The sequence below is a fragment of the Halichoerus grypus genome, unplaced genomic scaffold, assembly GCF_964656455.1.
Source record: "Halichoerus grypus unplaced genomic scaffold, mHalGry1.hap1.1 HAP1_SCAFFOLD_162, whole genome shotgun sequence".
Classification (NCBI taxonomy): Eukaryota; Metazoa; Chordata; class Mammalia; order Carnivora; family Phocidae; genus Halichoerus; species Halichoerus grypus.
Genome location: NW_027555089.1, coordinates 14567 through 37130, shown reverse-complemented (window position 1 = coordinate 37130; position 22564 = coordinate 14567). Strand labels below are relative to the sequence as shown.

The 22564-nt window shown below is 70.4% G+C and overlaps 12 non-coding genes across 12 annotated transcripts; all 12 read left to right on the top strand.

Annotated features, from left to right (window-relative positions):
• Positions 1-848: 848 nt before the first annotated feature.
• On the top strand, positions 849-967 carry LOC144380768 (5S ribosomal RNA). The gene has a single exon (XR_013444970.1). It is a non-coding gene; the product is annotated as a 5S ribosomal RNA (ribosomal RNA).
• A 1789-nt stretch (positions 968-2756) lies between these two features.
• Positions 2757-2875, top strand: LOC144380767 (5S ribosomal RNA). The gene has a single exon (XR_013444969.1). It is a non-coding gene; the product is annotated as a 5S ribosomal RNA (ribosomal RNA).
• A 1774-nt stretch (positions 2876-4649) lies between these two features.
• On the top strand, positions 4650-4768 carry LOC144380766 (5S ribosomal RNA). Its single transcript, XR_013444968.1, has one exon. It is a non-coding gene; the product is annotated as a 5S ribosomal RNA (ribosomal RNA).
• Positions 4769-6558: 1790 nt separating this feature from the next.
• LOC144380765 (5S ribosomal RNA) lies at positions 6559-6677 on the top strand. Its single transcript, XR_013444967.1, has one exon. It is a non-coding gene; the product is annotated as a 5S ribosomal RNA (ribosomal RNA).
• A 1772-nt stretch (positions 6678-8449) lies between these two features.
• Positions 8450-8568, top strand: LOC144380763 (5S ribosomal RNA). The gene has a single exon (XR_013444965.1). It is a non-coding gene; the product is annotated as a 5S ribosomal RNA (ribosomal RNA).
• A 1790-nt stretch (positions 8569-10358) lies between these two features.
• On the top strand, positions 10359-10477 carry LOC144380762 (5S ribosomal RNA). The gene has a single exon (XR_013444964.1). It is a non-coding gene; the product is annotated as a 5S ribosomal RNA (ribosomal RNA).
• Positions 10478-12251: 1774 nt separating this feature from the next.
• LOC144380761 (5S ribosomal RNA) lies at positions 12252-12370 on the top strand. Its single transcript, XR_013444963.1, has one exon. It is a non-coding gene; the product is annotated as a 5S ribosomal RNA (ribosomal RNA).
• Positions 12371-14164: 1794 nt separating this feature from the next.
• Positions 14165-14283, top strand: LOC144380760 (5S ribosomal RNA). Its single transcript, XR_013444962.1, has one exon. It is a non-coding gene; the product is annotated as a 5S ribosomal RNA (ribosomal RNA).
• A 1774-nt stretch (positions 14284-16057) lies between these two features.
• Positions 16058-16176, top strand: LOC144380759 (5S ribosomal RNA). Its single transcript, XR_013444961.1, has one exon. It is a non-coding gene; the product is annotated as a 5S ribosomal RNA (ribosomal RNA).
• A 1792-nt stretch (positions 16177-17968) lies between these two features.
• Positions 17969-18087, top strand: LOC144380758 (5S ribosomal RNA). The gene has a single exon (XR_013444960.1). It is a non-coding gene; the product is annotated as a 5S ribosomal RNA (ribosomal RNA).
• A 1774-nt stretch (positions 18088-19861) lies between these two features.
• LOC144380757 (5S ribosomal RNA) lies at positions 19862-19980 on the top strand. Its single transcript, XR_013444959.1, has one exon. It is a non-coding gene; the product is annotated as a 5S ribosomal RNA (ribosomal RNA).
• Positions 19981-21766: 1786 nt separating this feature from the next.
• Positions 21767-21885, top strand: LOC144380756 (5S ribosomal RNA). The gene has a single exon (XR_013444958.1). It is a non-coding gene; the product is annotated as a 5S ribosomal RNA (ribosomal RNA).
• Positions 21886-22564: the final 679 nt, after the last annotated feature.

Here is a 22564-nt window from a genome sequence, read left to right as displayed (position 1 = left end):
CCCAAAGCCCACCCAAGCACGACCAGCCTCCCGAGGGCTAGCTGCCTAGCCAACACAGTCTCTTCCTGTGTGTGTGTGTGTGTGTGTGTGTGTGTGTGTGTGGTGTGTGTGTCTGTTTCTGTGGTGTGCACCTGTGGCTCTGTCCCTGTCCGCATCCAGGTCAGCTTCCGCGTCTGTCTGTCTTGGGGCCAGAGCGGGTGTGTGTGTTGGATACTCTGTCTGTGTCTCCCTCTGTGTCTGTCTCTTCCTCTCTGTCTGCATCTCCCTCCGTCCGTGCCTCTGTCTTTCCCCGTGTGTCTGTGCGTCTGTCTATGCCAGCCGGCTTCTCGTGTCCCTCAGTCGGGTCCTCTTGTCGGTGGGTGGGCAGGGGAAGGGTGGCGGAGGAAGGGCGACGGGGTTGGGCTGATGAGGAGGGTCCCTGGGGCCGCCGGTGGCTCCGGGTTGGCTTGGAGCCAGGCGGGGTGGAGAGGCGGAACGGCCTGGTGGCGGGCCTCGCTTGCCCTAGGGCGGCGGGTGGGGCGCCTGGGGTGGGGGGGGCGCGGAGAACACCGCGCGGGCCACGCCCCCCGCGCCCCGACGCTCCCCTTGGCCATCTCGGGAGCCAGGCGGCGGTGGCTGCGACGGCGGCGGCGGCGGCGGCCCCCGGGTCTGGAGAGTATCCGGCCATGAGAGCGCTCGGACTTCCGCGAGTGCGGGGCGCTGGAGGCGCCACGTCCTCTGGGCGGTTTGGCAGGCAGGCAGGTGCAAGGCACAGGGCAGGCGTGGGGCGGTTGGGGGCTGAGGAGGGGCACGGCTGCGGCCGGGAGGCGCAGAGCAGGCTCTTAGGGCGCCCAGCGGCAGCCGCACACGTCTACGGCCATACCACCCTGAACGCGCCCGATCTCGTCTGATCTCGGAAGCTAAGCAGGGTCGGGCCTGGTTAGTACTTGGATGGGAGACCGCCTGGGAATACCGGGTGCTGTAGGCTTTTTTCTTTGCCTTTTCTTTCCGCTTCGGCCTCCCTTCCTCTCCCTTTGCCGCCACCGCCCCCCACCGCCCCTTGCCCAACAAGGCGTCCTCCAGACGCCCCGTGCCCCCCGGCCCCTCGCCACCCGCGCACCGCACCGAGGGTCCCTGTCTCGCAGCTTGTGCCCGCTGCACCGGCAGGCAGCCCCCAGGCCTTCCACCTCACAGCCACCACGCCCACGCACAGCCGATCCAGAGGGGCGGGCTGGGGGAGGTGGGGGCGGGCTGGGTGGGCGGAGGCGGCGGCTTCGGAGGGAGGGAAAGGGGGAGGGCGGCGAGGACCGCCCGCGGGGTTGGGGCGGGGGCAGCGCGGGCGGGACGGCACCCCGTCTCGGGCAGGCGTGCCCTCCCAAGGTCCTGCGCCTCGGGCCCTCATCCCCGGAGCCCCTAGCCATTCCCTTGGGCCGCCCCGAGTGCACAAGCGCACCGGGCAACCGGCCCCGCCTTAGGCCTGGGCCCGCCTCCACCTTGTCCCCAGCAGCCCTGGGCTGCGCTCCCACGCGCGCGGGCATTCCCTTCCTTCCCGCGGAACACCGTCCCTTTGCCCCCAGGCCGGGGGTCCCCGCTCCGTGTGGGCAGGACACAAGATGGCCGGTCGCCCGGGGCCTCCCCCGTTGGCACCCGGGACCACCCGTTGGCACCCGAGTCCGTGCTCAGTCTCCCCGCAACAGCGAAGCGCACAGCGAGGCTCGCTCGCTGGGCAAGGCGGCGGGAGGGGGGCGCCCTGCACCACGCCCCAAAGCGGCCCCCCAAATAAAGGACGAGAGCAGAGGAGGAATCGCCCGCACGCCCCCAGGCCCAGAGTGGGTCCTGGGCGGGAACGGGAGCAGGGCGGGTCTCCTGAGGCCTTGGCTGCGCGTCCTCGGCCCCGAGGGGGCTCCTCGGCGCCCAAAGCCCACCCAAGCACGACCAGCCTCCCGAGGGCTAGCTGCCTAGCCAACACAGTCTCTTCCTGTGTGTGTGTGTGTGTGTGTGTGTGTGTGTGTGTGTGTGTGTGTGTGGTGTGTGTCTGTTTCTGTGGTGTGCACCTGTGGCTCTGTCCCTGTCCGCATCCAGGTCAGGGTCCGCGTCTGTCTGTCTTGGGGCCAGAGCGGGTGTGTGTGTTGGATACTCTGTCTGTGTCTCCCTCTGTGTCTGTCTCTTCCTCTCTGTCTACATCTCCCTCCGTCCGTGCCTCTGTCTTTCCCCGTGTGTCTGTGCGTCTGTCTATGCCAGCCGGCTTCTCGTGTCCCTCAGTCGGGTCCTCTTGTCGGTGGGTGGGCAGGGGAAGGGTGGCGGAGGAAGGGCGACGGGGTTGGGCTGATGAGGAGGGTCCCTGGGGGCGCCGGTGGCTCCGGGTTGGCTTGGAGCCAGGCGGGGTGGAGAGGCAGAAAGGCCTGGTGGCCGGCCTGGCTTGCCCTAGGGCGACGGGTGGGGCGCTGGGGCGGGGGGCGCGGAAAACACCTCAGGGGCCGCGCCCACGGCGCCCCGACGCCTCCCTTTGCCATCTCGGTAGCCAGGAGGCGGCGGTGGCGGCGGCGGCGGCGGCGGTGGCGGCGGCGGCCCCCCGGGACTGGAGAGTCCCCGGCAGGGAGAGCGCCCGGACTTCCACGACTGTGGGGCGCCGGAGGGGCCACGTCCCCTGGGCGGCTGGCAGGCAGGCAGGTGCAAGGCGCAGGGCAGGCGGGGTTCGGGTGGGGGCTGAGGAGGGGCACGGCTGGGCCCGGGAGGCGCAGAGCAGGCTCTTAGGGCGCCCAGCGGCAGCCGCACACGTCTACGGCCATACCACCCTGAACGCGCCCGATCTCGTCTGATCTCGGAAGCTAAGCAGGGTCGGGCCTGGTTAGTACTTGGATGGGAGACCGCCTGGGAATACCGGGTGCTGTAGGCTTTTTTCTTTGCCTTTTCTTTCCCCTTCGGCCTCCCTTCCCATACCTTTACCGCCACAGCACCCCACCCCCTTGCCCAACAAGGCTTCCTCCAAACGCCCCGTGCCCCCCGGCCCCTCGCCAGCCGCGCACCGCACCGCGAGTCCCTGGCCCGCAGCAGGGGCCCCCTGCACGGGCAGGCGGTCTCCAGCCAGCCCTTCCGCCTCCAAGCCACCACGCCCACGCACACCGGATCCAGAGGGGCGGGCTGGGGGTCGATGGGGGCGGGCTGGGTGGGCGAAGGCGACGCCTTCGGAGGGAGGGAAAGCGGGAGGGCGGCGATGACCCTGGCACGGATGGGGCGGGGCCAGCGCGGGCCGGACGGCACCCGCTCTGGGCAGGCGTGTCCTCCCATGGTCCTGCGCCTCGGGCCCTCGTCCCCAGATCCCCTAGCCATTCCACTGGGCCGCCCGGAGTGCACAACCGCACTGGGCAACTGGCCCCACCTTAGGCATAGGCCTGGGCCCGCCTCCACCTTGTCCCCAGCAGCCCTGGGCTGCGCTCCCACCCGCGGGCATTCCCTTCCTTCCCTTGGAACACCGTCCCTTTGCCCCCGTGCCGGGGGTCCCCGCTCCGGGTGGGCAGGACACAAGATGGCCGGTCGCCCGGGGCCTCCCCCGTTGGCACCCGGGACCACCCGTTGGCACCAGAATCCGTGCTTAGTCTCCCTGCAACAGTGAAGCGAAGAGCGAGGCTCGCTCGCTCAGCAAGACGGGGAGAGGGGGGCGCCCTGCACCACGCCCCAAAGCAGCCCCCCAAATAAAGGACGAGGGCAGAGGAGGAATCGCCCACATGCCCCCAGGACCAGAGTGGGTCCTGGGCGGGAACGGGAGCAGAGCGGGTCTCGTGACGCCTTGGCTGCGCATCCTCGCCCCGAGGGGCTCCTCGGCGCCCAAAGCCCACCCAAGCACGACCAGCCTCCCGAGGGCTAGCTGCCTAGCCAACACAGTCTCTTCCTGTGTGTGTGTGTGTGTGTGTGTGTGTGTGTGTGGTGTGTGTGTCTGTTTCTGTGGTGTGCACCTGTGGCTCTGTCCCTGTCCGCATCCAGGTCAGCTTCCGCGTCTGTCTGTCTTGGGGCCAGAGCGGGTGTGTGTGTTGGATACTCTGTCTGTGTCTCCCTCTGTGTCTGTCTCTTCCTCTCTGTCTGCATCTCCCTCCGTCCGTGCCTCTGTCTTTCCCCGTGTGTCTGTGCGTCTGTCTATGCCAGCCGGCTTCTCGTGTCCCTCAGTCGGGTCCTCTTGTCGGTGGGTGGGCAGGGGAAGGGTGGCGGAGGAAGGGCGACGGGGTTGGGCTGATGAGGAGGGTCCCTGGGGCCGCCGGTGGCTCCGGGTTGGCTTGGAGCCAGGCGGGGTGGAGAGGCGGAACGGCCTGGTGGCGGGCCTCGCTTGCCCTAGGGCGGCGGGTGGGGCGCCTGGGGTGGGGGGGGCGCGGAGAACACCGCGCGGGCCACGCCCCCCGCGCCCCGACGCTCCCCTTGGCCATCTCGGGAGCCAGGCGGCGGTGGCTGCGACGGCGGCGGCGGCGGCGGCCCCCGGGTCTGGAGAGTATCCGGCCATGAGAGCGCTCGGACTTCCGCGAGTGCGGGGCGCTGGAGGCGCCACGTCCTCTGGGCGGTTTGGCAGGCAGGCAGGTGCAAGGCACAGGGCAGGCGTGGGGCGGTTGGGGGCTGAGGAGGGGCACGGCTGCGGCCGGGAGGCGCAGAGCAGGCTCTTAGGGCGCCCAGCGGCAGCCGCACACGTCTACGGCCATACCACCCTGAACGCGCCCGATCTCGTCTGATCTCGGAAGCTAAGCAGGGTCGGGCCTGGTTAGTACTTGGATGGGAGACCGCCTGGGAATACCGGGTGCTGTAGGCTTTTTTCTTTGCCTTTTCTTTCCGCTTCGGCCTCCCTTCCTCTCCCTTTGCCGCCACCGCCCCCCACCGCCCCTTGCCCAACAAGGCGTCCTCCAGACGCCCCGTGCCCCCCGGCCCCTCGCCACCCGCGCACCGCACCGAGGGTCCCTGTCTCGCAGCTTGTGCCCGCTGCACCGGCAGGCAGCCCCCAGGCCTTCCACCTCACAGCCACCACGCCCACGCACAGCCGATCCAGAGGGGCGGGCTGGGGGAGGTGGGGGCGGGCTGGGTGGGCGGAGGCGGCGGCTTCGGAGGGAGGGAAAGGGGGAGGGCGGCGAGGACCGCCCGCGGGGTTGGGGCGGGGGCAGCGCGGGCGGGACGGCACCCCGTCTCGGGCAGGCGTGCCCTCCCAAGGTCCTGCGCCTCGGGCCCTCATCCCCGGAGCCCCTAGCCATTCCCTTGGGCCGCCCCGAGTGCACAAGCGCACCGGGCAACCGGCCCCGCCTTAGGCCTGGGCCCGCCTCCACCTTGTCCCCAGCAGCCCTGGGCTGCGCTCCCACGCGCGCGGGCATTCCCTTCCTTCCCGCGGAACACCGTCCCTTTGCCCCCAGGCCGGGGGTCCCCGCTCCGTGTGGGCAGGACACAAGATGGCCGGTCGCCCGGGGCCTCCCCCGTTGGCACCCGGGACCACCCGTTGGCACCCGAGTCCGTGCTCAGTCTCCCCGCAACAGCGAAGCGCACAGCGAGGCTCGCTCGCTGGGCAAGGCGGCGGGAGGGGGGCGCCCTGCACCACGCCCCAAAGCGGCCCCCCAAATAAAGGACGAGAGCAGAGGAGGAATCGCCCGCACGCCCCCAGGCCCAGAGTGGGTCCTGGGCGGGAACGGGAGCAGGGCGGGTCTCCTGAGGCCTTGGCTGCGCGTCCTCGGCCCCGAGGGGGCTCCTCGGCGCCCAAAGCCCACCCAAGCACGACCAGCCTCCCGAGGGCTAGCTGCCTAGCCAACACAGTCTCTTCCTGTGTGTGTGTGTGTGTGTGTGTGTGTGTGTGTGTGTGTGTGTGTGGTGTGTGTCTGTTTCTGTGGTGTGCACCTGTGGCTCTGTCCCTGTCCGCATCCAGGTCAGGGTCCGCGTCTGTCTGTCTTGGGGCCAGAGCGGGTGTGTGTGTTGGATACTCTGTCTGTGTCTCCCTCTGTGTCTGTCTCTTCCTCTCTGTCTACATCTCCCTCCGTCCGTGCCTCTGTCTTTCCCCGTGTGTCTGTGCGTCTGTCTATGCCAGCCGGCTTCTCGTGTCCCTCAGTCGGGTCCTCTTGTCGGTGGGTGGGCAGGGGAAGGGTGGCGGAGGAAGGGCGACGGGGTTGGGCTGATGAGGAGGGTCCCTGGGGGCGCCGGTGGCTCCGGGTTGGCTTGGAGCCAGGCGGGGTGGAGAGGCAGAAAGGCCTGGTGGCCGGCCTGGCTTGCCCTAGGGCGACGGGTGGGGCGCTGGGGCGGGGGGCGCGGAAAACACCTCAGGGGCCGCGCCCACGGCGCCCCGACGCCTCCCTTTGCCATCTCGGTAGCCAGGAGGCGGCGGTGGCGGCGGCGGCGGCGGCGGCGGTGGCGGCGGCGGCCCCCCGGGACTGGAGAGTCCCCGGCAGGGAGAGCGCCCGGACTTCCACGACTGTGGGGCGCCGGAGGGGCCACGTCCCCTGGGCGGCTGGCAGGCAGGCAGGTGCAAGGCGCAGGGCAGGCGGGGTTCGAGTGGGGGCTGAGGAGGGGCACGGCTGGGCCCGGGAGGCGCAGAGCAGGCTCTTAGGGCGCCCAGCGGCAGCCGCACACGTCTACGGCCATACCACCCTGAACGCGCCCGATCTCGTCTGATCTCGGAAGCTAAGCAGGGTCGGGCCTGGTTAGTACTTGGATGGGAGACCGCCTGGGAATACCGGGTGCTGTAGGCTTTTTTCTTTGCCTTTTCTTTCCCCTTCGGCCTCCCTTCCCATACCTTTACCGCCACAGCACCCCACCCCCTTGCCCAACAAGGCTTCCTCCAAACGCCCCGTGCCCCCCGGCCCCTCGCCAGCCGCGCACCGCACCGCGAGTCCCTGGCCCGCAGCAGGGGCCCCCTGCACGGGCAGGCGGTCTCCAGCCAGCCCTTCCGCCTCCAAGCCACCACGCCCACGCACACCGGATCCAGAGGGGCGGGCTGGGGGTCGATGGGGGCGGGCTGGGTGGGCGAAGGCGACGCCTTCGGAGGGAGGGAAAGCGGGAGGGCGGCGATGACCCTGGCACGGATGGGGCGGGGCCAGCGCGGGCCGGACGGCACCCGCTCTGGGCAGGCGTGTCCTCCCATGGTCCTGCGCCTCGGGCCCTCGTCCCCAGATCCCCTAGCCATTCCACTGGGCCGCCCGGAGTGCACAACCGCACTGGGCAACTGGCCCCACCTTAGGCATAGGCCTGGGCCCGCCTCCACCTTGTCCCCAGCAGCCCTGGGCTGCGCTCCCACCCGCGGGCATTCCCTTCCTTCCCTTGGAACACCGTCCCTTTGCCCCCGTGCCGGGGGTCCCCGCTCCGGGTGGGCAGGACACAAGATGGCCGGTCGCCCGGGGCCTCCCCCGTTGGCACCCGGGACCACCCGTTGGCACCAGAATCCGTGCTTAGTCTCCCTGCAACAGTGAAGCGAAGAGCGAGGCTCGCTCGCTCAGCAAGACGGGGAGAGGGGGGCGCCCTGCACCACGCCCCAAAGCAGCCCCCCAAATAAAGGACGAGGGCAGAGGAGGAATCGCCCACATGCCCCCAGGACCAGAGTGGGTCCTGGGCGGGAACGGGAGCAGAGCGGGTCTCGTGACGCCTTGGCTGCGCATCCTCGCCCCGAGGGGCTCCTCGGCGCCCAAAGCCCACCCAAGCACGACCAGCCTCCCGAGGGCTAGCTGCCTAGCCAACACAGTCTCTTCCTGTGTGTGTGTGTGTGTGTGTGTGTGTGTGTGGTGTGTGTGTCTGTTTCTGTGGTGTGCACCTGTGGCTCTGTCCCTGTCCGCATCCAGGTCAGCTTCCGCGTCTGTCTGTCTTGGGGCCAGAGCGGGTGTGTGTGTTGGATACTCTGTCTGTGTCTCCCTCTGTGTCTGTCTCTTCCTCTCTGTCTGCATCTCCCTCCGTCCGTGCCTCTGTCTTTCCCCGTGTGTCTGTGCGTCTGTCTATGCCAGCCGGCTTCTCGTGTCCCTCAGTCGGGTCCTCTTGTCGGTGGGTGGGCAGGGGAAGGGTGGCGGAGGAAGGGCGACGGGGTTGGGCTGATGAGGAGGGTCCCTGGGGCCGCCGGTGGCTCCGGGTTGGCTTGGAGCCAGGCGGGGTGGAGAGGCGGAACGGCCTGGTGGCGGGCCTCGCTTGCCCTAGGGCGGCGGGTGGGGCGCCTGGGGTGGGGGGGGCGCGGAGAACACCGCGCGGGCCACGCCCCCCGCGCCCCGACGCTCCCCTTGGCCATCTCGGGAGCCAGGCGGCGGTGGCTGCGACGGCGGCGGCGGCGGCGGCCCCCGGGTCTGGAGAGTATCCGGCCATGAGAGCGCTCGGACTTCCGCGAGTGCGGGGCGCTGGAGGCGCCACGTCCTCTGGGCGGTTTGGCAGGCAGGCAGGTGCAAGGCACAGGGCAGGCGTGGGGCGGTTGGGGGCTGAGGAGGGGCACGGCTGCGGCCGGGAGGCGCAGAGCAGGCTCTTAGGGCGCCCAGCGGCAGCCGCACACGTCTACGGCCATACCACCCTGAACGCGCCCGATCTCGTCTGATCTCGGAAGCTAAGCAGGGTCGGGCCTGGTTAGTACTTGGATGGGAGACCGCCTGGGAATACCGGGTGCTGTAGGCTTTTTTCTTTGCCTTTTCTTTCCGCTTCGGCCTCCCTTCCTCTCCCTTTGCCGCCACCGCCCCCCACCGCCCCTTGCCCAACAAGGCGTCCTCCAGACGCCCCGTGCCCCCCGGCCCCTCGCCACCCGCGCACCGCACCGAGGGTCCCTGTCTCGCAGCTTGTGCCCGCTGCACCGGCAGGCAGCCCCCAGGCCTTCCACCTCACAGCCACCACGCCCACGCACAGCCGATCCAGAGGGGCGGGCTGGGGGAGGTGGGGGCGGGCTGGGTGGGCGGAGGCGGCGGCTTCGGAGGGAGGGAAAGGGGGAGGGCGGCGAGGACCGCCCGCGGGGTTGGGGCGGGGGCAGCGCGGGCGGGACGGCACCCTGTCTCGGGCAGGCGTGCCCTCCCAAGGTCCTGCGCCTCGGGCCCTCATCCCCGGAGCCCCTAGCCATTCCCTTGGGCCGCCCCGAGTGCACAAGCGCACCGGGCAACCGGCCCCGCCTTAGGCCTGGGCCCGCCTCCACCTTGTCCCCAGCAGCCCTGGGCTGCGCTCCCACGCGCGCGGGCATTCCCTTCCTTCCCGCGGAACACCGTCCCTTTGCCCCCAGGCCGGGGGTCCCCGCTCCGTGTGGGCAGGACACAAGATGGCCGGTCGCCCGGGGCCTCCCCCGTTGGCACCCGGGACCACCCGTTGGCACCCGAGTCCGTGCTCAGTCTCCCCGCAACAGCGAAGCGCACAGCGAGGCTCGCTCGCTGGGCAAGGCGGCGGGAGGGGGGCGCCCTGCACCACGCCCCAAAGCGGCCCCCCAAATAAAGGACGAGAGCAGAGGAGGAATCGCCCGCACGCCCCCAGGCCCAGAGTGGGTCCTGGGCGGGAACGGGAGCAGGGCGGGTCTCCTGAGGCCTTGGCTGCGCGTCCTCGGCCCCGAGGGGGCTCCTCGGCGCCCAAAGCCCACCCAAGCACGACCAGCCTCCCGAGGGCTAGCTGCCTAGCCAACACAGTCTCTTCCTGTGTGTGTGTGTGTGTGTGTGTGTGTGTGTGTGTGTGTGTGTGTGGTGTGTGTCTGTTTCTGTGGTGTGCACCTGTGGCTCTGTCCCTGTCCGCATCCAGGTCAGGGTCCGCGTCTGTCTGTCTTGGGGCCAGAGCGGGTGTGTGTGTTGGATACTCTGTCTGTGTCTCCCTCTGTGTCTGTCTCTTCCTCTCTGTCTACATCTCCCTCCGTCCGTGCCTCTGTCTTTCCCCGTGTGTCTGTGCGTCTGTCTATGCCAGCCGGCTTCTCGTGTCCCTCAGTCGGGTCCTCTTGTCGGTGGGTGGGCAGGGGAAGGGTGGCGGAGGAAGGGCGACGGGGTTGGGCTGATGAGGAGGGTCCCTGGGGGCGCCGGTGGCTCCGGGTTGGCTTGGAGCCAGGCGGGGTGGAGAGGCAGAAAGGCCTGGTGGCCGGCCTGGCTTGCCCTAGGGCGACGGGTGGGGCGCTGGGGCGGGGGGCGCGGAAAACACCTCAGGGGCCGCGCCCACGGCGCCCCGACGCCTCCCTTTGCCATCTCGGTAGCCAGGAGGCGGCGGTGGCGGCGGCGGCGGCGGCGGCGGTGGCGGCGGCGGCCCCCCGGGACTGGAGAGTCCCCGGCAGGGAGAGCGCCCGGACTTCCACGACTGTGGGGCGCCGGAGGGGCCACGTCCCCTGGGCGGCTGGCAGGCAGGCAGGTGCAAGGCGCAGGGCAGGCGGGGTTCGGGTGGGGGCTGAGGAGGGGCACGGCTGGGCCCGGGAGGCGCAGAGCAGGCTCTTAGGGCGCCCAGCGGCAGCCACACACGTCTACGGCCATACCACCCTGAACGCGCCCGATCTCGTCTGATCTCGGAAGCTAAGCAGGGTCGGGCCTGGTTAGTACTTGGATGGGAGACCGCCTGGGAATACCGGGTGCTGTAGGCTTTTTTCTTTGCCTTTTCTTTCCCCTTCGGCCTCCCTTCCCATACCTTTACCGCCACAGCACCCCACCCCCTTGCCCAACAAGGCTTCCTCCAAACGCCCCGTGCCCCCCGGCCCCTCGCCAGCCGCGCACCGCACCGCGAGTCCCTGGCCCGCAGCAGGGGCCCCCTGCACGGGCAGGCGGTCTCCAGCCAGCCCTTCCGCCTCCAAGCCACCACGCCCACGCACACCGGATCCAGAGGGGCGGGCTGGGGGTCGATGGGGGCGGGCTGGGTGGGCGAAGGCGACGCCTTCGGAGGGAGGGAAAGCGGGAGGGCGGCGATGACCCTGGCACGGATGGGGCGGGGCCAGCGCGGGCCGGACGGCACCCGCTCTGGGCAGGCGTGTCCTCCCATGGTCCTGCGCCTCGGGCCCTCGTCCCCAGATCCCCTAGCCATTCCACTGGGCCGCCCGGAGTGCACAACCGCACTGGGCAACTGGCCCCACCTTAGGCATAGGCCTGGGCCCGCCTCCACCTTGTCCCCAGCAGCCCTGGGCTGCGCTCCCACCCGCGGGCATTCCCTTCCTTCCCTTGGAACACCGTCCCTTTGCCCCCGTGCCGGGGGTCCCCGCTCCGGGTGGGCAGGACACAAGATGGCCGGTCGCCCGGGGCCTCCCCCGTTGGCACCCGGGACCACCCGTTGGCACCAGAATCCGTGCTTAGTCTCCCTGCAACAGTGAAGCGAAGAGCGAGGCTCGCTCGCTCAGCAAGACGGGGAGAGGGGGGCGCCCTGCACCACGCCCCAAAGCAGCCCCCCAAATAAAGGACGAGGGCAGAGGAGGAATCGCCCACATGCCCCCAGGACCAGAGTGGGTCCTGGGCGGGAACGGGAGCAGAGCGGGTCTCGTGACGCCTTGGCTGCGCATCCTCGCCCCGAGGGGCTCCTCGGCGCCCAAAGCCCACCCAAGCACGACCAGCCTCCCGAGGGCTAGCTGCCTAGCCAACACAGTCTCTTCCTGTGTGTGTGTGTGTGTGTGTGTGTGTGTGTGTGGTGTGTGTGTCTGTTTCTGTGGTGTGCACCTGTGGCTCTGTCCCTGTCCGCATCCAGGTCAGCTTCCGCGTCTGTCTGTCTTGGGGCCAGAGCGGGTGTGTGTGTTGGATACTCTGTCTGTGTCTCCCTCTGTGTCTGTCTCTTCCTCTCTGTCTGCATCTCCCTCCGTCCGTGCCTCTGTCTTTCCCCGTGTGTCTGTGCGTCTGTCTATGCCAGCCGGCTTCTCGTGTCCCTCAGTCGGGTCCTCTTGTCGGTGGGTGGGCAGGGGAAGGGTGGCGGAGGAAGGGCGACGGGGTTGGGCTGATGAGGAGGGTCCCTGGGGCCGCCGGTGGCTCCGGGTTGGCTTGGAGCCAGGCGGGGTGGAGAGGCGGAACGGCCTGGTGGCGGGCCTCGCTTGCCCTAGGGCGGCGGGTGGGGCGCCTGGGGTGGGGGGGGCGCGGAGAACACCGCGCGGGCCACGCCCCCCGCGCCCCGACGCTCCCCTTGGCCATCTCGGGAGCCAGGCGGCGGTGGCTGCGACGGCGGCGGCGGCGGCGGCCCCCGGGTCTGGAGAGTATCCGGCCATGAGAGCGCTCGGACTTCCGCGAGTGCGGGGCGCTGGAGGCGCCACGTCCTCTGGGCGGTTTGGCAGGCAGGCAGGTGCAAGGCACAGGGCAGGCGTGGGGCGGTTGGGGGCTGAGGAGGGGCACGGCTGCGGCCGGGAGGCGCAGAGCAGGCTCTTAGGGCGCCCAGCGGCAGCCGCACACGTCTACGGCCATACCACCCTGAACGCGCCCGATCTCGTCTGATCTCGGAAGCTAAGCAGGGTCGGGCCTGGTTAGTACTTGGATGGGAGACCGCCTGGGAATACCGGGTGCTGTAGGCTTTTTTCTTTGCCTTTTCTTTCCGCTTCGGCCTCCCTTCCTCTCCCTTTGCCGCCACCGCCCCCCACCGCCCCTTGCCCAACAAGGCGTCCTCCAGACGCCCCGTGCCCCCCGGCCCCTCGCCACCCGCGCACCGCACCGAGGGTCCCTGTCTCGCAGCTTGTGCCCGCTGCACCGGCAGGCAGCCCCCAGGCCTTCCACCTCACAGCCACCACGCCCACGCACAGCCGATCCAGAGGGGCGGGCTGGGGGAGGTGGGGGCGGGCTGGGTGGGCGGAGGCGGCGGCTTCGGAGGGAGGGAAAGGGGGAGGGCGGCGAGGACCGCCCGCGGGGTTGGGGCGGGGGCAGCGCGGGCGGGACGGCACCCCGTCTCGGGCAGGCGTGCCCTCCCAAGGTCCTGCGCCTCGGGCCCTCATCCCCGGAGCCCCTAGCCATTCCCTTGGGCCGCCCCGAGTGCACAAGCGCACCGGGCAACCGGCCCCGCCTTAGGCCTGGGCCCGCCTCCACCTTGTCCCCAGCAGCCCTGGGCTGCGCTCCCACGCGCGCGGGCATTCCCTTCCTTCCCGCGGAACACCGTCCCTTTGCCCCCAGGCCGGGGGTCCCCGCTCCGTGTGGGCAGGACACAAGATGGCCGGTCGCCCGGGGCCTCCCCCGTTGGCACCCGGGACCACCCGTTGGCACCCGAGTCCGTGCTCAGTCTCCCCGCAACAGCGAAGCGCACAGCGAGGCTCGCTCGCTGGGCAAGGCGGCGGGAGGGGGGCGCCCTGCACCACGCCCCAAAGCGGCCCCCCAAATAAAGGACGAGAGCAGAGGAGGAATCGCCCGCACGCCCCCAGGCCCAGAGTGGGTCCTGGGCGGGAACGGGAGCAGGGCGGGTCTCCTGAGGCCTTGGCTGCGCGTCCTCGGCCCCGAGGGGGCTCCTCGGCGCCCAAAGCCCACCCAAGCACGACCAGCCTCCCGAGGGCTAGCTGCCTAGCCAACACAGTCTCTTCCTGTGTGTGTGTGTGTGTGTGTGTGTGTGTGTGTGTGTGTGTGTGTGTGTGGTGTGTGTCTGTTTCTGTGGTGTGCACCTGTGGCTCTGTCCCTGTCCGCATCCAGGTCAGGGTCCGCGTCTGTCTGTCTTGGGGCCAGAGCGGGTGTGTGTGTTGGATACTCTGTCTGTGTCTCCCTCTGTGTCTGTCTCTTCCTCTCTGTCTACATCTCCCTCCGTCCGTGCCTCTGTCTTTCCCCGTGTGTCTGTGCGTCTGTCTATGCCAGCCGGCTTCTCGTGTCCCTCAGTCGGGTCCTCTTGTCGGTGGGTGGGCAGGGGAAGGGTGGCGGAGGAAGGGCGACGGGGTTGGGCTGATGAGGAGGGTCCCTGGGGGCGCCGGTGGCTCCGGGTTGGCTTGGAGCCAGGCGGGGTGGAGAGGCAGAAAGGCCTGGTGGCCGGCCTGGCTTGCCCTAGGGCGACGGGTGGGGCGCTGGGGCGGGGGGCGCGGAAAACACCTCAGGGGCCGCGCCCACGGCGCCCCGACGCCTCCCTTTGCCATCTCGGTAGCCAGGAGGCGGCGGTGGCGGCGGCGGCGGCGGCGGCGGTGGCGGCGGCGGCCCCCCGGGACTGGAGAGTCCCCGGCAGGGAGAGCGCCCGGACTTCCACGACTGTGGGGCGCCGGAGGGGCCACGTCCCCTGGGCGGCTGGCAGGCAGGCAGGTGCAAGGCGCAGGGCAGGCGGGGTTCGGGTGGGGGCTGAGGAGGGGCACGGCTGGGCCCGGGAGGCGCAGAGCAGGCTCTTAGGGCGCCCAGCGGCAGCCGCACACGTCTACGGCCATACCACCCTGAACGCGCCCGATCTCGTCTGATCTCGGAAGCTAAGCAGGGTCGGGCCTGGTTAGTACTTGGATGGGAGACCGCCTGGGAATACCGGGTGCTGTAGGCTTTTTTCTTTGCCTTTTCTTTCCCCTTCGGCCTCCCTTCCCATACCTTTACCGCCACAGCACCCCACCCCCTTGCCCAACAAGGCTTCCTCCAAACGCCCCGTGCCCCCCGGCCCCTCGCCAGCCGCGCACCGCACCGCGAGTCCCTGGCCCGCAGCAGGGGCCCCCTGCACGGGCAGGCGGTCTCCAGCCAGCCCTTCCGCCTCCAAGCCACCACGCCCACGCACACCGGATCCAGAGGGGCGGGCTGGGGGTCGATGGGGGCGGGCTGGGTGGGCGAAGGCGACGCCTTCGGAGGGAGGGAAAGCGGGAGGGCGGCGATGACCCTGGCACGGATGGGGCGGGGCCAGCGCGGGCCGGACGGCACCCGCTCTGGGCAGGCGTGTCCTCCCATGGTCCTGCGCCTCGGGCCCTCGTCCCCAGATCCCCTAGCCATTCCACTGGGCCGCCCGGAGTGCACAACCGCACTGGGCAACTGGCCCCACCTTAGGCATAGGCCTGGGCCCGCCTCCACCTTGTCCCCAGCAGCCCTGGGCTGCGCTCCCACCCGCGGGCATTCCCTTCCTTCCCTTGGAACACCGTCCCTTTGCCCCCGTGCCGGGGGTCCCCGCTCCGGGTGGGCAGGACACAAGATGGCCGGTCGCCCGGGGCCTCCCCCGTTGGCACCCGGGACCACCCGTTGGCACCAGAATCCGTGCTTAGTCTCCCTGCAACAGTGAAGCGAAGAGCGAGGCTCGCTCGCTCAGCAAGACGGGGAGAGGGGGGCGCCCTGCACCACGCCCCAAAGCAGCCCCCCAAATAAAGGACGAGGGCAGAGGAGGAATCGCCCACATGCCCCCAGGACCAGAGTGGGTCCTGGGCGGGAACGGGAGCAGAGCGGGTCTCGTGACGCCTTGGCTGCGCATCCTCGCCCCGAGGGGCTCCTCGGCGCCCAAAGCCCACCCAAGCACGACCAGCCTCCCGAGGGCTAGCTGCCTAGCCAACACAGTCTCTTCCTGTGTGTGTGTGTGTGTGTGTGTGTGTGTGTGTGGTGTGTGTGTCTGTTTCTGTGGTGTGCACCTGTGGCTCTGTCCCTGTCCGCATCCAGGTCAGCTTCCGCGTCTGTCTGTCTTGGGGCCAGAGCGGGTGTGTGTGTTGGATACTCTGTCTGTGTCTCCCTCTGTGTCTGTCTCTTCCTCTCTGTCTGCATCTCCCTCCGTCCGTGCCTCTGTCTTTCCCCGTGTGTCTGTGCGTCTGTCTATGCCAGCCGGCTTCTCGTGTCCCTCAGTCGGGTCCTCTTGTCGGTGGGTGGGCAGGGGAAGGGTGGCGGAGGAAGGGCGACGGGGTTGGGCTGATGAGGAGGGTCCCTGGGGCCGCCGGTGGCTCCGGGTTGGCTTGGAGCCAGGCGGGGTGGAGAGGCGGAACGGCCTGGTGGCGGGCCTCGCTTGCCCTAGGGCGGCGGGTGGGGCGCCTGGGGTGGGGGGGGCGCGGAGAACACCGCGCGGGCCACGCCCCCCGCGCCCCGACGCTCCCCTTGGCCATCTCGGGAGCCAGGCGGCGGTGGCTGCGACGGCGGCGGCGGCGGCGGCCCCCGGGTCTGGAGAGTATCCGGCCATGAGAGCGCTCGGACTTCCGCGAGTGCGGGGCGCTGGAGGCGCCACGTCCTCTGGGCGGTTTGGCAGGCAGGCAGGTGCAAGGCACAGGGCAGGCGTGGGGCGGTTGGGGGCTGAGGAGGGGCACGGCTGCGGCCGGGAGGCGCAGAGCAGGCTCTTAGGGCGCCCAGCGGCAGCCGCACACGTCTACGGCCATACCACCCTGAACGCGCCCGATCTCGTCTGATCTCGGAAGCTAAGCAGGGTCGGGCCTGGTTAGTACTTGGATGGGAGACCGCCTGGGAATACCGGGTGCTGTAGGCTTTTTTCTTTGCCTTTTCTTTCCGCTTCGGCCTCCCTTCCTCTCCCTTTGCCGCCACCGCCCCCCACCGCCCCTTGCCCAACAAGGCGTCCTCCAGACGCCCCGTGCCCCCCGGCCCCTCGCCACCCGCGCACCGCACCGAGGGTCCCTGTCTCGCAGCTTGTGCCCGCTGCACCGGCAGGCAGCCCCCAGGCCTTCCACCTCACAGCCACCACGCCCACGCACAGCCGATCCAGAGGGGCGGGCTGGGGGAGGTGGGGGCGGGCTGGGTGGGCGGAGGCGGCGGCTTCGGAGGGAGGGAAAGGGGGAGGGCGGCGAGGACCGCCCGCGGGGTTGGGGCGGGGGCAGCGCGGGCGGGACGGCACCCCGTCTCGGGCAGGCGTGCCCTCCCAAGGTCCTGCGCCTCGGGCCCTCATCCCCGGAGCCCCTAGCCATTCCCTTGGGCCGCCCCGAGTGCACAAGCGCACCGGGCAACCGGCCCCGCCTTAGGCCTGGGCCCGCCTCCACCTTGTCCCCAGCAGCCCTGGGCTGCGCTCCCACGCGCGCGGGCATTCCCTTCCTTCCCGCGGAACACCGTCCCTTTGCCCCCAGGCCGGGGGTCCCCGCTCCGTGTGGGCAGGACACAAGATGGCCGGTCGCCCGGGGCCTCCCCCGTTGGCACCCGGGACCACCCGTTGGCACCCGAGTCCGTGCTCAGTCTCCCCGCAACAGCGAAGCGCACAGCGAGGCTCGCTCGCTGGGCAAGGCGGCGGGAGGGGGGCGCCCTGCACCACGCCCCAAAGCGGCCCCCCAAATAAAGGACGAGAGCAGAGGAGGAATCGCCCGCACGCCCCCAGGCCCAGAGTGGGTCCTGGGCGGGAACGGGAGCAGGGCGGGTCTCCTGAGGCCTTGGCTGCGCGTCCTCGGCCCCGAGGGGGCTCCTCGGCGCCCAAAGCCCACCCAAGCACGACCAGCCTCCCGAGGGCTAGCTGCCTAGCCAACACAGTCTCTTCCTGTGTGTGTGTGTGTGTGTGTGTGTGTGTGTGTGTGTGTGTGTGTGTGGTGTGTGTCTGTTTCTGTGGTGTGCACCTGTGGCTCTGTCCCTGTCCGCATCCAGGTCAGGGTCCGCGTCTGTCTGTCTTGGGGCCAGAGCGGGTGTGTGTGTTGGATACTCTGTCTGTGTCTCCCTCTGTGTCTGTCTCTTCCTCTCTGTCTACATCTCCCTCCGTCCGTGCCTCTGTCTTTCCCCGTGTGTCTGTGCGTCTGTCTATGCCAGCCGGCTTCTCGTGTCCCTCAGTCGGGTCCTCTTGTCGGTGGGTGGGCAGGGGAAGGGTGGCGGAGGAAGGGCGACGGGGTTGGGCTGATGAGGAGGGTCCCTGGGGGCGCCGGTGGCTCCGGGTTGGCTTGGAGCCAGGCGGGGTGGAGAGGCAGAAAGGCCTGGTGGCCGGCCTGGCTTGCCCTAGGGCGACGGGTGGGGCGCTGGGGCGGGGGGCGCGGAAAACACCTCAGGGGCCGCGCCCACGGCGCCCCGACGCCTCCCTTTGCCATCTCGGTAGCCAGGAGGCGGCGGTGGCGGCGGCGGCGGCGGCGGCGGTGGCGGCGGCGGCCCCCCGGGACTGGAGAGTCCCCGGCAGGGAGAGCGCCCGGACTTCCACGACTGTGGGGCGCCGGAGGGGCCACGTCCCCTGGGCGGCTGGCAGGCAGGCAGGTGCAAGGCGCAGGGCAGGCGGGGTTCGGGTGGGGGCTGAGGAGGGGCACGGCTGGGCCCGGGAGGCGCAGAGCAGGCTCTTAGGGCGCCCAGCGGCAGCCGCACACGTCTACGGCCATACCACCCTGAACGCGCCCGATCTCGTCTGATCTCGGAAGCTAAGCAGGGTCGGGCCTGGTTAGTACTTGGATGGGAGACCGCCTGGGAATACCGGGTGCTGTAGGCTTTTTTCTTTGCCTTTTCTTTCCCCTTCGGCCTCCCTTCCCATACCTTTACCGCCACAGCACCCCACCCCCTTGCCCAACAAGGCTTCCTCCAAACGCCCCGTGCCCCCCGGCCCCTCGCCAGCCGCGCACCGCACCGCGAGTCCCTGGCCCGCAGCAGGGGCCCCCTGCACGGGCAGGCGGTCTCCAGCCAGCCCTTCCGCCTCCAAGCCACCACGCCCACGCACACCGGATCCAGAGGGGCGGGCTGGGGGTCGATGGGGGCGGGCTGGGTGGGCGAAGGCGACGCCTTCGGAGGGAGGGAAAGCGGGAGGGCGGCGATGACCCTGGCACGGATGGGGCGGGGCCAGCGCGGGCCGGACGGCACCCGCTCTGGGCAGGCGTGTCCTCCCATGGTCCTGCGCCTCGGGCCCTCGTCCCCAGATCCCCTAGCCATTCCACTGGGCCGCCCGGAGTGCACAACCGCACTGGGCAACTGGCCCCACCTTAGGCATAGGCCTGGGCCCGCCTCCACCTTGTCCCCAGCAGCCCTGGGCTGCGCTCCCACCCGCGGGCATTCCCTTCCTTCCCTTGGAACACCGTCCCTTTGCCCCCGTGCCGGGGGTCCCCGCTCCGGGTGGGCAGGACACAAGATGGCCGGTCGCCCGGGGCCTCCCCCGTTGGCACCCGGGACCACCCGTTGGCACCAGAATCCGTGCTTAGTCTCCCTGCAACAGTGAAGCGAAGAGCGAGGCTCGCTCGCTCAGCAAGACGGGGAGAGGGGGGCGCCCTGCACCACGCCCCAAAGCAGCCCCCCAAATAAAGGACGAGGGCAGAGGAGGAATCGCCCACATGCCCCCAGGACCAGAGTGGGTCCTGGGCGGGAACGGGAGCAGAGCGGGTCTCGTGACGCCTTGGCTGCGCATCCTCGCCCCGAGGGGCTCCTCGGCGCCCAAAGCCCACCCAAGCACGACCAGCCTCCCGAGGGCTAGCTGCCTAGCCAACACAGTCTCTTCCTGTGTGTGTGTGTGTGTGTGTGTGTGTGTGTGTGGTGTGTGTGTCTGTTTCTGTGGTGTGCACCTGTGGCTCTGTCCCTGTCCGCATCCAGGTCAGCTTCCGCGTCTGTCTGTCTTGGGGCCAGAGCGGGTGTGTGTGTTGGATACTCTGTCTGTGTCTCCCTCTGTGTCTGTCTCTTCCTCTCTGTCTGCATCTCCCTCCGTCCGTGCCTCTGTCTTTCCCCGTGTGTCTGTGCGTCTGTCTATGCCAGCCGGCTTCTCGTGTCCCTCAGTCGGGTCCTCTTGTCGGTGGGTGGGCAGGGGAAGGGTGGCGGAGGAAGGGCGACGGGGTTGGGCTGATGAGGAGGGTCCCTGGGGCCGCCGGTGGCTCCGGGTTGGCTTGGAGCCAGGCGGGGTGGAGAGGCGGAACGGCCTGGTGGCGGGCCTCGCTTGCCCTAGGGCGGCGGGTGGGGCGCCTGGGGTGGGGGGGGCGCGGAGAACACCGCGCGGGCCACGCCCCCCGCGCCCCGACGCTCCCCTTGGCCATCTCGGGAGCCAGGCGGCGGTGGCTGCGACGGCGGCGGCGGCGGCGGCCCCCGGGTCTGGAGAGTATCCGGCCATGAGAGCGCTCGGACTTCCGCGAGTGCGGGGCGCTGGAGGCGCCACGTCCTCTGGGCGGTTTGGCAGGCAGGCAGGTGCAAGGCACAGGGCAGGCGTGGGGCGGTTGGGGGCTGAGGAGGGGCACGGCTGCGGCCGGGAGGCGCAGAGCAGGCTCTTAGGGCGCCCAGCGGCAGCCGCACACGTCTACGGCCATACCACCCTGAACGCGCCCGATCTCGTCTGATCTCGGAAGCTAAGCAGGGTCGGGCCTGGTTAGTACTTGGATGGGAGACCGCCTGGGAATACCGGGTGCTGTAGGCTTTTTTCTTTGCCTTTTCTTTCCGCTTCGGCCTCCCTTCCTCTCCCTTTGCCGCCACCGCCCCCCACCGCCCCTTGCCCAACAAGGCGTCCTCCAGACGCCCCGTGCCCCCCGGCCCCTCGCCACCCGCGCACCGCACCGAGGGTCCCTGTCTCGCAGCTTGTGCCCGCTGCACCGGCAGGCAGCCCCCAGGCCTTCCACCTCACAGCCACCACGCCCACGCACAGCCGATCCAGAGGGGCGGGCTGGGGGAGGTGGGGGCGGGCTGGGTGGGCGGAGGCGGCGGCTTCGGAGGGAGGGAAAGGGGGAGGGCGGCGAGGACCGCCCGCGGGGTTGGGGCGGGGGCAGCGCGGGCGGGACGGCACCCCGTCTCGGGCAGGCGTGCCCTCCCAAGGTCCTGCGCCTCGGGCCCTCATCCCCGGAGCCCCTAGCCATTCCCTTGGGCCGCCCCGAGTGCACAAGCGCACCGGGCAACCGGCCCCGCCTTAGGCCTGGGCCCGCCTCCACCTTGTCCCCAGCAGCCCTGGGCTGCGCTCCCACGCGCGCGGGCATTCCCTTCCTTCCCGCGGAACACCGTCCCTTTGCCCCCAGGCCGGGGGTCCCCGCTCCGTGTGGGCAGGACACAAGATGGCCGGTCGCCCGGGGCCTCCCCCGTTGGCACCCGGGACCACCCGTTGGCACCCGAGTCCGTGCTCAGTCTCCCCGCAACAGCGAAGCGCACAGCGAGGCTCGCTCGCTGGGCAAGGCGGCGGGAGGGGGGCGCCCTGCACCACGCCCCAAAGCGGCCCCCCAAATAAAGGACGAGAGCAGAGGAGGAATCGCCCGCACGCCCCCAGGCCCAGAGTGGGTCCTGGGCGGGAACGGGAGCAGGGCGGGTCTCCTGAGGCCTTGGCTGCGCGTCCTCGGCCCCGAGGGGGCTCCTCGGCGCCCAAAGCCCACCCAAGCACGACCAGCCTCCCGAGGGCTAGCTGCCTAGCCAACACAGTCTCTTCCTGTGTGTGTGTGTGTGTGTGTGTGTGTGTGTGTGTGTGTGTGGTGTGTGTCTGTTTCTGTGGTGTGCACCTGTGGCTCTGTCCCTGTCCGCATCCAGGTCAGGGTCCGCGTCTGTCTGTCTTGGGGCCAGAGCGGGTGTGTGTGTTGGATACTCTGTCTGTGTCTCCCTCTGTGTCTGTCTCTTCCTCTCTGTCTACATCTCCCTCCGTCCGTGCCTCTGTCTTTCCCCGTGTGTCTGTGCGTCTGTCTATGCCAGCCGGCTTCTCGTGTCCCTCAGTCGGGTCCTCTTGTCGGTGGGTGGGCAGGGGAAGGGTGGCGGAGGAAGGGCGACGGGGTTGGGCTGATGAGGAGGGTCCCTGGGGGCGCCGGTGGCTCCGGGTTGGCTTGGAGCCAGGCGGGGTGGAGAGGCAGAAAGGCCTGGTGGCCGGCCTGGCTTGCCCTAGGGCGACGGGTGGGGCGCTGGGGCGGGGGGCGCGGAAAACACCTCAGGGGCCGCGCCCACGGCGCCCCGACGCCTCCCTTTGCCATCTCGGTAGCCAGGAGGCGGCGGTGGCGGCGGCGGCGGCGGCGGCGGTGGCGGCGGCGGCCCCCCGGGACTGGAGAGTCCCCGGCAGGGAGAGCGCCCGGACTTCCACGACTGTGGGGCGCCGGAGGGGCCACGTCCCCTGGGCGGCTGGCAGGCAGGCAGGTGCAAGGCGCAGGGCAGGCGGGGTTCGGGTGGGGGCTGAGGAGGGGCACGGCTGGGCCCGGGAGGCGCAGAGCAGGCTCTTAGGGCGCCCAGCGGCAGCCGCACACGTCTACGGCCATACCACCCTGAACGCGCCCGATCTCGTCTGATCTCGGAAGCTAAGCAGGGTCGGGCCTGGTTAGTACTTGGATGGGAGACCGCCTGGGAATACCGGGTGCTGTAGGCTTTTTTCTTTGCCTTTTCTTTCCCCTTCGGCCTCCCTTCCCATACCTTTACCGCCACAGCACCCCACCCCCTTGCCCAACAAGGCTTCCTCCAAACGCCCCGTGCCCCCCGGCCCCTCGCCAGCCGCGCACCGCACCGCGAGTCCCTGGCCCGCAGCAGGGGCCCCCTGCACGGGCAGGCGGTCTCCAGCCAGCCCTTCCGCCTCCAAGCCACCACGCCCACGCACACCGGATCCAGAGGGGCGGGCTGGGGGTCGATGGGGGCGGGCTGGGTGGGCGAAGGCGACGCCTTCGGAGGGAGGGAAAGCGGGAGGGCGGCGATGACCCTGGCACGGATGGGGCGGGGCCAGCGCGGGCCGGACGGCACCCGCTCTGGGCAGGCGTGTCCTCCCATGGTCCTGCGCCTCGGGCCCTCGTCCCCAGATCCCCTAGCCATTCCACTGGGCCGCCCGGAGTGCACAACCGCACTGGGCAACTGGCCCCACCTTAGGCATAGGCCTGGGCCCGCCTCCACCTTGTCCCCAGCAGCCCTGGGCTGCGCTCCCACCCGCGGGCATTCCCTTCCTTCCCTTGGAACACCGTCCCTTTGCCCCCGTGCCGGGGGTCCCCGCTCCGGGTGGGCAGGACACAAGATGGCCGGTCGCCCGGGGCCTCCCCCGTTGGCACCCGGGACCACCCGTT